This window comes from Pagrus pagrus, assembly GCF_965226575.1.
Source record: "Pagrus pagrus genome assembly, chromosome: 15".
Lineage (NCBI taxonomy): Eukaryota > Metazoa > Chordata > Actinopteri > Spariformes > Sparidae > Pagrus > Pagrus pagrus.
The window spans coordinates 27144566-27160912 of record NC_140199.1 but is presented as its reverse complement, the minus strand read 5'-3'; the positions used below and the strand labels follow the sequence as shown (position 1 = coordinate 27160912).

The following is a 16347-nucleotide window of genomic DNA, read 5'->3' as shown; positions in this document are numbered from 1 at the left end:
CAACCATCCAAACAGTCCCCTGACCACACCGACCACACATACTGCGAGGTGGCAGGATACGAGACTGCAGCGGAGCCCAACCCAGGACCCGACGGAGGTGAAATGGAGGAGCCAGAAGTCGTCGTCTGCCAAGAATCTAGGCCTGTCATTGGAAACTCTACCGTTGACTCTCCTGCAGGTCTGACAGACGAGGTCATAGGGATTGAGACTGGCCTACCAGATAAGGCCATGTTCAGAAGGGTGGTGGGGCTAGTGCAGCGCTATTAGGGCTCCATCGTCTATGCAGCTGGCTGGAGGGTTGAAGAAATGGTGATGAACACCTGGCACTCCAGGTGTTCATGACGCTCATGAAGGTTCACCAAATCTACACCCACCTGCACCTCGCCCAGCTGTTCTCCTGCAGCACTGCAACAATAGAAAATGTGGTGAAGACATTTTTATCCATTTGCTACATCACCTACTGTTCAGGACCATGATGGCAGCTGTGCCCAGTCGTCAGAAAAACAGGGAGAGCATGCCTGCATCCTTTCTGCCCTCTGCCAGAAACTGCAGGATCATAATTGACTGCACAGACATCCAAGTTGCTGCTCCAAAGGAAATGGACAAGGCCAAAATGGTCTATTCGGCCTACAGAGAGATGCACTCCTTTAAAGTGCTGAAAAAAAATTGAGTCTGACTGAATCACTGAATCACTGACTGACCACACCATTGTACCTTAATGTTACATTTCGTTGTTATAATGTAATGTAAATGTAATGTAAAGGTTAATAACTATTTCCAATGTTTTCTTTTTTTCACATATTCCAACAGATTTTAGTTTACGAGACCTATAGTTTGTATCTGGATCATTAGCTTCCATGCTTATTAAATAGGTACTGACAGGAAACGCGACGGGAACGCTGATCCACTGTCTCCCAAAATGATTGAAACATGAACAAAAGAACTGTTTGAATATAAAAAACTATGTACATATTATTTACAGATATAGTCATCTCTACTGACCAACACTGGGAGAATGTGCTGCCGATAGAACTCCTCAAGAATGAGGAGGTGTTGTCCCCACGCAGGGTCTTTGGAGATGGGGTTGACCACTGCCTCCTTCGTGGTCCACACCACAAAGTGGTAAAGTGGTCTTGAGTGCAAAACCCTGCCCCTCCACACAGAGGCAAGAAAGCGGAGACTCGTCAGCCTCAGCGATGGTGGAGTTGCGCTGGCTGTACGGGCACTTCACCTCGAGCAGATGGTCCAACAAGACCATCAGGTGACACTCCCAGGATGCCTGATTTGCTCAAAAAGAGTCCACAATCAAGCACCTCCACCTGACAAGCCTGTTGAAAGGCTTTCACCCCCTCTTGCGCATTCATAACCCCCCAGTTCACAGCAAGCACGGCATCCAAATTCTGTCCCCCAAGCAGCCTCTTCATGAGGGATGGACAGGGAGAAGCAGACTGCCGTGAAAGAACAGCTCCAAAATTGCTCGCTGTCAACCGTCCCTGTCTGTGCCGCTGCCATTGGGGATTTGCCCATTGCTCCACGGTGGCTGTCTGGATGGCCAGACATTGCTCCTCAGTGAGCTCCAACAAAGCAAGGACTCCCTCTAGCCCCTGACCCTTGAACTCCCTCACCGGCTCAGGCACAGTGGGTAGAACCTGATGCTGGGGCTCTGGTTACAACAGCCATGCCATCCCGCACTGCGTCCCCTGGAGCTCTGACCTGAACCAGGCCACATCCTCCATATTGATGTCTCTGGCTAGAGGGTTGAAGGTCTCCTCCACCTGGGGATACAGCTCAGACACCGGCTGTGTCACTTTGGCGGTGGCAGTCTTTTTCCACCGACACTCCACGTCCGTCACACTGAGCTCCCGCATGGCAAAAATTGCAATTGCCACTGCATGGCTGCATTTAAAATCCCCCACTGAGCACTCACAGGAGGACCTCAAAATGCTGCCATCGTCACGCAGGGAGATCTGTTAAAACAAGACAGATGTTAGGTGGATCGCAATATGCAACTTGTGTTTAAAAACCCATTGAAAACATCTTAGATGATGGACAATACCAGCGTGATTAGATGGTTCATAGCCTGTTAAAGCGTGCACTTTGTTATGTGGATAATGCAGTGTGGTTTTGGATATACTGTGACTTGCGTTTTTCTGCTGGGAACAACACATAGACTCAAGGGAAGGTTTAACGTTGCGTTTGATGCATACTCATATCGGGAGCTTCATTTAGCTACTAGAGCAACAGCAGTTAGCTGGCTAGCAAAATATTTGAGATGATGCAAGTGGGTTTGAATATATTTGGACTTACATTTTCTGCTGGGTATAACAGTAAACAGACTCTAAAGGAATGGCTAACTTTGCGTTTGGTGCATACAATCTTATTGAGAGCTTAAGTTAGCCACTACACTGCAGCACTTGCAATTGGCTAGCTAGTTAGCTAGTGGAGTCCTAACACTCACCGAAACCTTGTAACGTTGCTCCCTGCGACTCGCATGGACAAGACCGACCATCTCCCCATCGGCATAGCTGAAGCTCTCTACATGCCCCGACTTATAATGATTTTCGCCTCTTTCTAGGCTCTTATCCTCCCCTTGGAAGAAGGCGGTGAAGTGGAGCAGAGAAATCGCCATGTCTGTTCCAGAGTTCCAGGTGCAGGTGGTGACGTATATCATTCGCGTCGAGAGCAGCGAAGAGCTCTAGTTTACAAAATGGCCTCACACAAAACCTAACATTATCAAACTTCTTCGGGCTAAATTGTAGTCTTCTTTGCATGGAAACTTATCTTTAAAAACCACAAACAACTTATGTGAAATTCATGGCACAATTCAAACGCGACCAGAAAATATTTTTTATCTCTCCATTGAATCTCATTCATAATAATTCGCGTCTGAGGTACCATGTACCAGAAACAGAAGGGCGGGACTTCGCCACTCTTTTGCCAGAATCCACTGCGACCGAACAAAAAGAACCAATCGGAGCCGGGATGGTGTCTGATGGAGTGTCTGACAGCTGTCAATCACTGCTCACGCACACACTGCGGACAGCCCCCTCCCCCTTCCTCCTCAGCTCATGCTAGCACTCGGTCAAGCTCATATCTCCGAGAGCGGCTTCAGGAGCTTGGAGAAAGTAATGGCGCAGCAACAACCATCAGCGAGGAAAAAACTACCGATACCTCCGTTACCAACAACAGCACACGGCAAAGACGAGTAAAAAGAGGAAGCCAGAGCCGGAGCCACTACTCCGTAGTGCATGTGATGTTACTGTGATGTTGCAGTTGGGCTAACGTTAGCTTGTTTCCGATGCTAGGGCTAACATTACTGGTTGGTGTTGTTTTATTAGAAAGTATCAGAAAATATCTTTATGAAGTGACCTGGCAGTCTTATCGGTTTTGTTTTTGTCCTCAAAATTATGTGGAACGTTTCTGTGCTCTCACAGATAAATGTTGTCATACATGGGTTACTGGCCATTTTGCAATATTCACAACAGTTTCGGTTATAAAAAAAACATCAAAGTAACTTACTGAAATCAGTGTATGCTGGGTTTTTACTGAATACATATTACTGTAGATTACTTTTCATGTCGACATGATTTATTTCTGCTCGTTTGTTGGCCAGCAATGTTGACTATTCACAACAGTAATATCTAACGTCACGTGCACGCCACATCGCGCGCACGCCAGCCTCCTGGGGAGGGACTTTGGAGGCAGGGCAGGAGTGCAGCGGAAAGGGAGGGGGAGAGATCTGAAAGTTGTACTTCAAATTTCTTGTAATTTCAAATGTAATGCTAAGTCCTCTCTCTCCTCAAAGTTACCAACTGCACCTTTAATTGAGGAGTCTCACAGCCTGAGAAATGAAGCTGCTCTGTAGTCTGGTGGTACAGCAGCAGATATTTATGTATATTTTGCCAGATGGCAAAGTATAGTAGTATCTATCTCATAGTATCTTTTGGGTTCTGTGACATCTCACTTCACTGATATCACTGATGCTCTGTAAATGGGTATCAGTGATGTTCTGGGAGGTTTTAATCACCCGCTGCAGAGCCTTCCTGTCCTGGGACATGCACAAACCATGCCAGTTTGTGACCATTGCCCCCTTTCTTCTAAAATCAACAATCAGCTCCTTGGTTTTGCTGATGTTGAGCAATAGATTTCACCCCGATATGGACTTTCATTGTAATCTGGCCGATGATGGTGATGTGGTCCACATACTTAACAATAGGTAAAAAGTAAACAGGAGGAGGCTGAGCACACAGCCCTGGGGCGCTCCAGTGTTGAGCACCAACAGAGAGGAGGTGTGACTGCCAATCCGTACACTCTGGGGTCTGCTTGTGAGGAAGTCCAATATGCAGTTGCAGAGTGTTGTAAACATCAGTTTCATGGGTGAGACTTCACTGAATGCTGAGCTGAAATTCAATCATTATTTTGTTGTTTTTTCTTTTCTTAGTAGTTGTTGTGTCATTTGAGAGGCATGTCACCCCATGCCAGTCTAATTTATCAGAGTCCTTGTCATGACATCAGCCACCTGTTGCAGAACCAACCACTCCCTTCTGACCCATTTCAAGCCATTCCCATCCATACCTGACTATCTTCGCCTTTTACTCACCTGTTCCTTATTTGCCTGATTAGTATAGCATTATACCAGTCCATTTCCACTCTGTCTTTGCGAAATTGTCTCGTTTGCATTCACTGAGATTCAACCTTCATTCTGCATGCCTGATCCATTGTTTGATTGTTCTCTACCTTGCATCTTACTGGATAAGTTTTCCTGACTTGTCTACCTGGTTTTGACCCTTTTCTGCTTTTGACTCAAGTAAACTTGAACTTTTATCCTTACCTGTCTGCCTGTGAGTCATGCGTTTGGGTTCTAAGTTGTCTTGTTTCTGAGCCATTACAGCCAAATATGTAATCAAATATAATGAAGGTAGACAAAATGATGCAAAGAAAGGGAAAATTGTAATGATGAATGAAGTAAAAATGAATTACTAAATTATAAACAACAAAGAAATGCAGTAGAGTAGGGAAGTGTTGTAGTCATATTTAGAAAAATGGTTAGAAAAACATGTCAGGGTCCAAATTGGACAGTATTTTATTTAAGCTGAAGATTTTAAATAAACATATCTCAGACCTGTTTTATCTAAATTCCACCAGCATGTCCACAGCCCTGCCAGGCGAAACAATGGACCATAACAAACATTCCTGGCAGCTACAAAGCCCTCCCCTGTCCTCACACCATATTTCACTACTTCTCCTGCCAGTTTACTGTAAGCTGAAAACACGGGTCAAACCCTCAGAAAAACAGTTTAGTTCAGGTGTAGACGGATGAGGCTACAGCTACTGACGGCACAACATCAGTCCAAGGGTACTCAAAATGTCTGCTGGGCAGCTTGCAGCAGCTTCCCAGCAGCTTCCCAGCACCTCCTTAATCTTTCCCTGTGGGTCAGGACCTCATGGACTACCTCACGGGCCAGCCATAGCATGCCAGAGTGATGCTGTGCATCAGTGCACCTCAAGAAACTGTACTGGCACCAATCATCTTCACTACACCTCAGATGTCTGCATTAACTCTGGTTCCTGCCACCTACAAAAGTTCTGTGAAGACCTCCCCATTGTTGGATGCATCAAAGACATAAAGGAGGAATACAGAGGACTGGGAGACCCCCTAGCCTGGTTGTCATCCAGGGGGAAGAAGTGGAGAGGGTGGACCACATGTACGTACCTTGAGGTCCAAATCAACAATATATGATAATATGCTCAGAGATTTTTGCATTGTTTTTATTGTATTTGAATTACATCTCTATATTTACAGACACTAAGTAACATGACTTCATCATATCATACATTAGTCTTGTATAAACTGTTAACATATACTGTTGAATCTGCTGCTATTAATTACACCACTGTCCCTTCACCTATAAGTTTGTCTCAAATACTCACGTAGAGTTTACATAGTTCAGCCTTATTTATCTGTTTAGTTATTTCAGTTTTATATACCTCTTATTATTTTTTATACCTTATACTTTTTCTAGTTAACTGGAGTTATTGCTGTCCCGTTGCTTGCATATCATGTAACAACCAAATTTCAATGCTGGTAATCATTAAGCTGTTCTGATCTTATCTGTATGTAGTTTGTTGTATTTTTTTAAATTCTACTTTCAACATTTGAATATATGTTTATACATTTGCTTTGTGTGTAGCATAGAGGAGGCTACATCTGCATGTCATTATGCATAAATGTATGTATAATAACAAATAAAACCTTGAACCTTGAGATCTAACAAAATGATACATCACTTTGGCATTGATTTAAACAAATATTTTACATGATAACATATGAATATATATTTTAAACATATTGTAGATGTCAAACACTATATATGAGGGTTGGTTAAATAACAATAATGTAATAGAATTCCATTCAACAGCACCACAATGTATATCCTCCAAAATGATCATACAGTTGAATCAACACCTCTCTAAAACAGTTTCGACTAAAGGTGACGTTGTAACCTTCATGACAGGAGGACTTATTGCAGGACTGTTGTATAAGACTGCATCAGTTTTATCTAGTTGGACTTAATAAACAGGCAACTGAGTATACTCACCATTTTAATGGCTCTAAACAAAACGTATATTGTTCACTGCTACCAATCTTTTTGTGACAAAAAAAATAAATGTAAGGATGAGACTGATAAATAGCCTGCAACTGCATGTCCGACACATGCATCGTTATTTTCTGCTGACATTCAAAGGCGCATGTTAAGTTTTTTGCACTGCACATCTGTAAAAAAAAAAAAAAAAAAAGAAAGAAAAAAAATACACACGAGTTTTAAAAGACTTTACTAGCCACTGTGGTTTCAGGGGTTATCAATCAGTAATATGAGGTAAGAGAAGAAGTATGTCAACAATACTACTGACATTCCTTCAATCTTTCCAGGATAACAGTGAATACCATGTCTTCCTTTGGACCTTGGTCTGTGAAAACAAACGTTAGATAAATAATTTGGGGGGTTAAATTTTAAACCCTCCCCGGTTATAGTTTGGTTGAGTCCAGAGTTCCAGTAGATCCAAGATGGCGGACTAAGCAGCGACGTGCAGAAGTTCACTTTTAACTCTAAACCCTGAAGCTTCTCATCCTCCCGTTCTCTTGTCGGATTGTTATTTATTGAGAACGAACGCTGGTAAGTCCCAAATCACTTAGAGCTTCCGTATTGTGTGACACTGTCTCGAAGTTGAAGCCCGTTTTATCTTCGGAGTTTTGTGAGTAGATGCCGTAGCTTCAGCAGCTAGCCGTAACGTTATTCCAGGTTCCAGTTATCCCAGTGGTTACGGGGCTGGGGTTCGTACTGGGAACCTTTCTCACTGGCTGGAAAACACATGGATATGCCAGCTTTATAGAGGGGTTGAAGCATGAAGTAGAGAGTCCTCAGGTCACAGGATTGTTCATAGGTGCAGGTTTCAGTATCACACTGAGCCACTGAAAGCTGACGTTAGCCATGCTAACATTAGCGACAGTCTGGTGAGACTGTTGCTTATAGAGCTAGCTAGCTGCGAACATGCTAGCTGGAATTTACGAAGGACTGCTGGCTTTTAAAATAAAGTTTTCTCCTAATCGTTTCTTGCTGCTTTTCAGATCTTCCTCTTCTTCATTTAATGACACGTTTGAATGATAACAACGATATGCTTGTGCTTTCACTATGCGCAACTGTTTAATTTATCATTGTGGAGCACCACATCAGTGTAATGGGTAAACTGAGGTATTGTTTTGGTATTTGACGTTAACGAAGATTTGGAGCTGTTTTGGAGCTGCCGTGCTCTAGCTAAGATATTTTTTCCCCTCTGGATGTCCACTTAAATCAATGCTGATCTTCAACACAAATCAATTTACAAGTTATTAGTAGCCTATATCTTCGGTTTACCGCTCTGTGTTGCTATTAGTGCGCAATTTGAGTAATGAATGAAGCCAACTATTGATGTTATGTGTATGTGGATCACTGTGAACTATTGTGAAACAACTGAAAAATGACTCTTTGAAAGAGGCTTGGAGTAAAAGTGTTAGGAGCTAAGTTGCAGTTTTATTACTGATGCAAGAAGAATCATTGTTTACTCCTTCAGTGAATATCACAATTAACAGCAGTTAATGATGTCATAGTTGTGGGTGTTAAAATAGGGCTGCAAAATTATTCAAAACATAATCGAAATTGAAATATGGCTAAGTGCAACATTAAAATTGCAGAAACTGCAATATTTTGATAATGTGTGAGATGTGTGACAAACAGAGAGCTGCAGAGAGGCCTAAGCCTACAAATGTTGTTCACCAGGGTAAGAAAATATTGTTTGGTAATTTCACATATCAGGATTTAATAGTTTTTTTGTGTGTGTTAAAATGTTCCCGCTAATTGTGAATAATATTGTAATCATAATATCTGTCAATAATAATGGCAATATGATTGTTTTCCATATCGTGCAGCCCTACTGTGGAACCTCAATCCTTGAACAGTGTTTGTATTTAGACCCCCTCCTATGAGTATTGGAAATGTTCAGTTCCTAAAGTTGACCATTTGTGCTTGGCCAGATTCTTTGCAATCAGGGTTTTTATGGGTGCTTGAAATCCTTGAAAATGCTTACATTTTAATGTTGTGTTTTCAAGTTTTGAAAAGTGCTTGAAAATACTTCAAATTGTAACTGTATTTCTTTCACGACAAATCGCTATCTGACAGAATAGTTCGCTTATTAGATGGAGAAATAAAATAAGTCGGAGAACCTAAAGTGAAGACTGCTCCGCCTGGGCCTCGCTTGCGTCTCTGGTCCTTTTCACACAGAGACTCCGCAGCGGTGGTTCGCCATTTCTCCGCCTTTGTTTGTTCACACAGAACCAAGCAGCTCCGGCGTAAAGCCACACCAGTGTGTAATTCACACAGAAAGCCGGAGCTGTGGATCCAAAAGAGGCGTGACAGTACACGTCATGATGATGACATCTGTGTGTTTTTTTTTCAACGTGTTTCCCCCGGTGTCCTCCTGTTAATTTAAACATGTACCTGCTGACTGTTCATAATCATGTGGATGCTGTTATAATGTGTTGTGATTGAGATCCTGACCCACCAAACATCCTGAAAAGTGACAAAGTTAAGTTTTTCACTCTAAATTACATAATAATCTCTATCAGTAAACAGGACGCTGTCTGACTCTCTCACTCGCTGGGAAGGATGCTGTTTTCTGGGGGAAAGTTCACTGAAGTCTTGGTTGGGAGGGCTGACCGTGGCAGTGATTTTTTTCAAGACAGTAACTACAACAACACAATAGTGAAGGACACAAACACTTTAACTGAGTTAAAGTATTTTACTGGGGACTGACGCTGTTTTAGGGGAAGAAATGTGACGAAGAGTCAGTAGGACAGACTTGATGACAGACATGATGACAGACACTTCTCCACGTATAACTACAATATTTTTTTCCTCATAAGTTGCCAAAGACGCTACCAGTTACCACGTTACTGTTGTTTGGTCCTGTAACATTACTTTGTGTGGCATTTCTCTTTATTTTGATGAGTTAAGGATCTGTTTAGTTAAATCAGACAGTGAACACCATCAGACCGACACGCCCCGCTCCGCGCTGCCGGCCAATCCATTCACACAGGTTTGGTTTGCCTCTGATACTACCTCCGGAGGTGCATCAGAGGCGCAGCGAAATTTCACCCCTCGCCACATCTGAAACTTTCACACAGAGGAGGATGCAGAGAATTGGCGCAGGATCCCTCAACTCAAAGGGCAGTGTGAATGGGGCTAGTGAGTGGGAGATGACAGCATGCTGGGAGGTTGCTGTTTTAATGAGCGTTGGCTAGAAAACGACAAATACAAACCGTGGATAAGATGAGGACCAAATCCATGAGTAGCCTCCTGCGAAAGTCTGCAAAAAGGACGTGCAGCTTTTCACAGTGGGAGAGTCTGCGCTCTAGAGTCACATGAAAGGTAAGTCATAGAAGAGAATATTCGAGTAACATTAGGCCACCGTTACACGTTGACGCTAATGTGTTTACGTTATCTGCATGTTTATACAAGGGAGAAGAACAATATATTATAATTGTAAATAATAATAGTAATAATAATCGTAGATAAAATAATTGTAGATTATTTCAATTTCTCTTAAGAAGAATATCAGACATGTTCTTGTGCACTGTCAAAGTCTTCTGACTTTAAATGTCAAAGTTTCCTACTCAGTGTTACTCTCCCTGCCTGTCTTACTGTATGTCATATTATTACCATGAAGAGATTAAGCACTTTAAAGGCGATAATTTAGGACTTCTACAATAACACATACAGCAACATAGTTGCTTGACATATATCATTTTCAACATCTTACTGATAATTGTATTGATAATAAACATTTTGTTTTAAAAAAAATAATATTTTCCTCCTATTTTTGGTGTTATATAGGAAAGAAGCATTGAGATCTGATGAGAAGACTTCTAAATCCAGGTCCTGCTTTTCAACAGAAGGGGATAAAGGCCACTTACCTCAGCTTAGGTGGATTGGTTTTGATTTGCACAACATCTTGCTAAGTTAATGTGAAGTGAAATATGCATTTTGAATTTCTGCAGTATACGTATGCATCTAATGCAACTTTTGTCCTAACCTTGGTTAGCCCTATATTTTTGTGTTGTTAATGCTGTTTGTTTTTTCAAATCAGAACAATATTGTGTAAAAAAGTCGATGAGCTGATTGACTGCCTATCTCAAAGAAAAATGTTCTTATTTTTCACATTTTCAGTAAAGAATTTATTGAAAGTGAAGTTATTTGTCGAGTGATTTTTGGGGTAATTGTTTATATTGACTCAGCCAGGTTGGATAGCAAGCAAAGTCTACTTAAGGGTTTTCCTTTTAATTTCTTATCGTTTTGCTATTACAACCACAGTTTTGGTTGTGTTAGCATAGCATAATACCATCTCTTTTAATATGATAAAGAAGTGAAAAAATAATTTTGAGTATATTTGTTTAAATGTCATTTACCACAGCTGTAAGGTGCTGGAAAAGCTTGAAAATTGACCCTGAAAGGTGCTTGAATTTGACCTTGGAAAAGGTGTATGAATCCTGTGCAATGTTCACCTAACTTTTGATTCATCTCTGCATTGTTGCTGTTTCTCGCCAAACAAGATGTGAATTGTGTTAATGCAGCCGTTCAAACTGAGCTGAATTCTAGTTTAGATTGTTTGTCTTAAACCTTTGCAGCCAGGGTTTAAGTTAGGTTGGATGCTGCCAGGCTTTGGTGAGCTGTTGTCTTTATAAGGGATGGACATTTCTAAAGCCACGCAGGTTTTTTAAAGACAGGCAAGCCCGCTGGAAATAGAAACATTTCTTGTGTGTCACAATTTTCATCACAGCACTGGAAACAGAACAGTAGAAAGCAGCAGATCATTTACCTAATCAGACTGCATCAAGAAGACGTTAAACTTGTTTTAAAGTCTTGATCTATAAAATTCTGAATTAGACACATCTTTTTTTCTGGAGCTGATCATGGAAGTAGCTAAGAAGGCAAACATCTCACTTCTTTCTCATCTCTGTGGTGCAAGCTGGAGCGGATAAACCCCCCTTGGCTACAGTCATTTGACATCGAAATGAATGCCAATTGTACCCATTCGCATTGAAGACAAACACCAGATGTTTGTAGATGTTGTACAACATGAACAGGATAATTCTCTAGTTAACCTGATGATCACAAGACAGAGGATACTACTTGTCCTGGTGAGAATCCTCCAGAGTTCATATAAACCACTGCAGTGTTTTGATGAATTCAAACTGGGCTTCCAGATAGTGTTGCAGTCTTTTTTTTTTATTTCAATGCAGTGCTGTATTTAGTGTAAATACCTGGAAAGGGTCTCACATCTGTTTATGTCGCAGATTTATTGTTCAAGTTTTTCTCAGCAAAATTATCCAGAGAACTCGGTGCACCTGCATCTCGGAACAGGCCTGTTGATAAAGAAAAGCAAAAACCATGTTCATTGCTATCCACTTATTTTTCTGTCTGTAATGTGCCTGTGCTCTGTGGATTCCATGCCAGACTGCCCATTAGATTTAAAGATACTTTGTCATGGATGAATGTGTTGGTATGGGGAATATTTTACTTTATGACCACTCAAAGAAAAGTCACCAAGATCATTCATCTACTGGAGAACATGACTTTAAGACTAAATTTTATGACAGTCTGGTCAATAGTTATTGAGATATCTTGCTCCTGTACAAAGTCTGTCTGCTCTTGACAGACTGAAGTTGCCATCCATGGAAACCCACACTGAGCACAGAAAAACAAACGCATTCAAATCAGTCTGTGTTGTTGCATGAAGAATCAGCCATCAGAGAGGAGGTCTGTGATTACAGGTTTAGTAAATATTGTCTTGGATTGATCAGCTTGCCTAACATATTGATGTATGTAAGTGCTGTATCGTAGGCAACTGGACATGTTTCAGTTTCTTGAAACTTCAAGAAACTGAAACGCCAAACTCCAACCAAATACATCAGGCCAGCAATAAATCTTTTGTAAAGCTTATAAATTCCAGTTTTAATTGAGACCAGGTGTCAGTTCGAGTCAGTTTAGAGGCCAAAATTGTTGTGTTAGAGACAACAATTTGGTGTGTTGGTGTGTGTTGGCAAAGAGAGGGAGAATATCCCAGGCTTCATATCATCCTGTACAGTATCAAAAATGGAATCTCTTTAAAATTTTAACTTAGGCTAGGTTGCGACAACAAGGACTAATTTAATCAAAGATTAGCTCTAATCAGAGTATAGTAAAACTAGGTTTAAAATGAGTAAATCCAGATTAAAATGAAGCAGAGCTCTGTTGCACCATTAAAAATTAATCTCTGCTTAGTGTAGCACAGTTTATTTATGTAAGCCAAAGTTAAACAGAGTAAATCAATGTGGAGATGCTACCCAAATTGAAATAAATTATAAATATAATCAATTTGTGTGTGCTGTCAGGACCTAGAAAGTATTAAGGAAGGGGAAAACCGTTAACTTTCACCGCTAGTCACAGCCATGGACCAGCCCGTTGCTTTCGAATGTCTTTTACTCAACACAAGTGTTAAAGAACACATCCCTGTTGTAATGGAGTTATAAATCCCAGCTCCTCTGGGCTGATGTGCTCAGTCAAGCCAAGCAAGCACATGTGGAAATGCCATATTAACCAGCCGCATCTCTAGCCCCTTTCACACTGCCCTTTCAGTGGGGGGAATCGTGCGCCAATACTCGGCCTCGCTGTCTGTGTGAAAGTTACACAGGGACGGTTTCACTCCGACTCTGATCTGCCTCCAGAGGTAGTATCAGAGCCGCAGCAGAGGTGAGCTGGCATCTGTGTGAATTGAAAAGCCGGCAGTGCGGAACGGGTGTGTCGGTCTGATGGTGTTCACAGTCTGATAACTAAACAGATCCTTCACTCATCAAATAAAAGACAAATGAAACACACTTCGACCCACAAAGCAACGTTACAGGACCAGACGACAGTAATGTGGTAACTGTCTTTGCCAACTTATATGAGGAAAAAAATACCGCATCCATACGTGGAAAAGCCTCTGTCATCCTGTCTGTCCTACCGACTCTTCGTCACATTTCTGCCTGAAAACAGCGTCTGTCACCGGCAACGGAGCCAGACGGCTCCTGCAGTTGAATGGTTGCTTTGTTGCTTTCCATTATATCCATTGTGTTGTTGTAGTTACTGTCTCTGGAAACTTATATTGAAAAAAATCACTGCGACAGTCAGCCCTCCTGATTGAGACTTCAGTTAACTTTCCCCCAGAAAACAGCATCCCTCCCCGTGAGTGAGAGTCAGACAGGGTCCTCTATTTACTGATGGTGATTTTGTAATTATGTCATTTAGAGCAAAAAACGTATTTGTCACTTTCCAGGATGCATGGTGGGTCAGGATCTCAGTCACAACACATTACAACTGCATCCATATGACTATAAACAGTATTCGATAAGATTATTTTTAGGTGTTGTAAAACCATGACCTAATGGTAGCTGAATGTGCAAAGCACTGTGGTGCTACATCAAAGGGATTTTGGGATATTTAAAGTGTTACCAGTAAGCTTAGTGAATCTGAACACTGAAGTTGGTCAGCAGTAGCATGTAAGCTGCAACAGTGGTTTCAGGGCATTATCGGGGGTGTCTGTGGAAAGTGTGTACCTGGAGGGTGATGTGGGAAGTTGTGTTAAAACATGTTAAGACATGACAGGCAGGCTGTAATGAATAGTTTGTGCAGGAAACTTTGCTCATTCCCACTCCCTTACCCTGTGCTCCTTTAGTGAGCAGGCCTTACAGGGAAGAAGGAAGGTGTTACACTAAATGCCTCCTTGTAGAGGGATTCATTTTTCAATGTCTCGAAGAATGAAGTAATTGAAATTTAACTAGTGATGTGCTCGTTTGATAGTTGCTGTTTGGCACAGATTAGGGGGCGGCAGTAGCTCAGCATGTAGGGACCTTGCTTGGGGACTGGAGGGTTGCTGGTTCTAGACCCCCTTGGACCAGTCTTTACAGAGTGTGGACTGGTAGCTGGAGAGGTGCCAGTTCACCTCCAGAGCACCTCTGAGGGGCCCTTGAGCAAGACACCAAAACCCTAACTGCTCCTGAGATGTACTGCTCCTTGTGCCTCATAGGGCTTCAGGAGTCCTGTTTGTGCAAGTGTGAACGCTTTCTTAGCCCAGGGCTTACTTTAGCCAGCTCCCCCTCCTGAGCTGCCTTAGCCTTAGCAGATATAACCTGGATATAACAGCTCCCTTTTGTGCTGCATACCCTTAGCCCAGAACTACCCTAAGCCCAGGGCTATACGATTCACACTACACTTCTACTAGCCCTGGGTAAAGCACATAAATACTTTGAAGGTCAGCTGAACATTCTCAAATGTTGTCTTACTACGCCTTTTATCTTTAGTTCCATGTTACACTGGCACCTCTTAAGGTGCGTTCACACCGGACCTTTTATTTTTGTCGCTGTCGCTCCAAAAAAGTCGCTCTGTTGCTCAGCTGCAGTCGCTCATCGGCACAATTCAACAGATCGCTCTGATAACGTCATTCAAGCGATTCCAGTGAATTTCACGTCTCTCAGAGGCGCTCATTTCTTCCCGTTTTCAATGGTAGCCTATACGCGGCTGACAACGGCCCAGTTTGACGAGCTGTTGGTGAGAATCGGAGGCAGGATTGCCCGGTTGGACACCAACTACAGGCGCTCCATCCCAGCTGAGGAGCGCCTGGCCATTTGTCGTGTGTGTGTGTGTGTGTGTGTGTGTGTGTGTCCGTGTGTGTGTGTGTGTGTCCGTGTGTGTGTGTGTGTGTGTGTGTGTGTGTGTGTCAACGTAAATGCCGGCTTTGCTCTTCCGGACCGGCGGAGTTGTATTACGTTTCCATGGTTTCAGTAGTTGTCATAGTTACACATAGATTACGGCAGCCAATCAGCGCTGAGCGACAAGCGTCTGACGGCCAGAGACTTGGGGTTTCTCATCTCGAGCGACAGAGCGATTGAGCGTTTTTTCGCTCCGTCGCTCGGACGCTGTCGCTCAGAGCCCCAGCGACATTTCGCCTGAGCGATTAACCGCTCAGTCGCTCGTTTGCATTGACTTAATATGTAAACTTGTCGCCAGCAACAAAAATAAAAGGTCCGGTGTGAACGCACCTTTAGCCCCAGGCCCACTTTGGAATGTGCTAGTGTGAATGCTTTCTTTGCCAGGGCCTAAGCTCAGTTTGAAAAGCACTACGCTGACTCCTAATTCTTGACGTTACACTGTTTTATCTTCATACAATGGAATAATGACTTATCGTTATTGTACCGTTGGTTTTTGCCTTGGTGCCCTACATTTTGGCAGCAATGCTCCAATACATTTGTATTAAAGGCTTTGCCCAGAAAATGACTGAATGTTAGACCTGATTAAACATCTTCACTAATGGATGCAACCTTATTTTGTTCTCTCAGTTTACATAGGATATCAGGAATGTGCTCTATTAATCACAATGAATCCATATTCAGCTGCTAAAGCAGCACACCTAGATATGCAGTTCCTACTGATTCATTATCTGGTTCTAATTTTATTTCTTAATTAATAATTAGTAAAATAATAAAATAATTTTATCAGTGATTAATCTATTAAAAAACGTTTTCAATTATTATCTAAAATACTATTCTAATTAGAAAGGTCATTTTGTTGAATCATTTCATCATGGCTTTCAAGGCTAAATATTGTATAATCATGATTTTAATTCCATATTTCCTAACCTTATTTCCAAACTCTTAGCTGTAGTAAACTGGTATGTAGCATTCAACTTACCTCTGCCTGTTCATTGTTGCTGACATTGTTTCTGTCATATATAACAGTC

The 16347-nt window shown here is 42.0% G+C and overlaps 1 protein-coding gene across 1 annotated transcript in view; it reads left to right on the top strand.

Moving 5' to 3' along the window:
• Window positions 1-6971: 6971 nt before the first annotated feature.
• ndst2a (N-deacetylase/N-sulfotransferase (heparan glucosaminyl) 2a) overlaps window positions 6972-16347 on the top strand; it is a 41698-nt gene continuing 32322 nt past the window's right edge. The window contains exon 1 of the mRNA XM_084376076.1: window positions 6972-7175. The gene's annotated coding sequence lies outside the window, so the exon portion shown is untranslated. The remainder of the gene's footprint in view (window positions 7176-16347) is intronic.